This window comes from Rhincodon typus, chromosome 45 (genome assembly GCF_021869965.1).
Source record: "Rhincodon typus isolate 14 chromosome 45, sRhiTyp1.1, whole genome shotgun sequence".
Lineage (NCBI taxonomy): Eukaryota > Metazoa > Chordata > Chondrichthyes > Orectolobiformes > Rhincodontidae > Rhincodon > Rhincodon typus.
In genome coordinates, this window is record NC_063376.1 from 5673875 (window position 1) to 5674192 (window position 318).

At 54.1% G+C, this 318-nt stretch overlaps 1 protein-coding gene across 1 annotated transcript in view; it reads left to right on the forward strand.

Moving 5' to 3' along the window:
* The window catches only part of LOC109928748 (vigilin-like), a 96743-nt gene that overhangs the window by 70756 nt on the left and 25669 nt on the right, over positions 1 to 318 (forward strand). The window lies entirely within an intron of this gene.

Consider the following 318-nt stretch of genomic DNA (forward strand, 5'->3'; position numbering starts at 1 on the left):
CAGTACTGGTGGGGACAGGTCTGTCACCGTATAACACTGGGGTACAGTACTGGTGGGGATAGGTCTGTCACCGTATAACACTGGGGTACAGTACTGGTGGGGATAGGTCTGTCACCGTATAACACTGGGGTACAGTACCGGTGGGGACCGGTCTGTCACCGTATAACACTGGGGTACAGTTCTGGTGGGGACAGGTCTGTCACTGTATAACACTGGGGTACAGTACCGATGGGGACAGGTCTGTCACTGTATAACACTGGGGTACAGTACCGGTGGGGACAGGTCTGTCACCGTATAACACTGGGGTACAGTACTGGT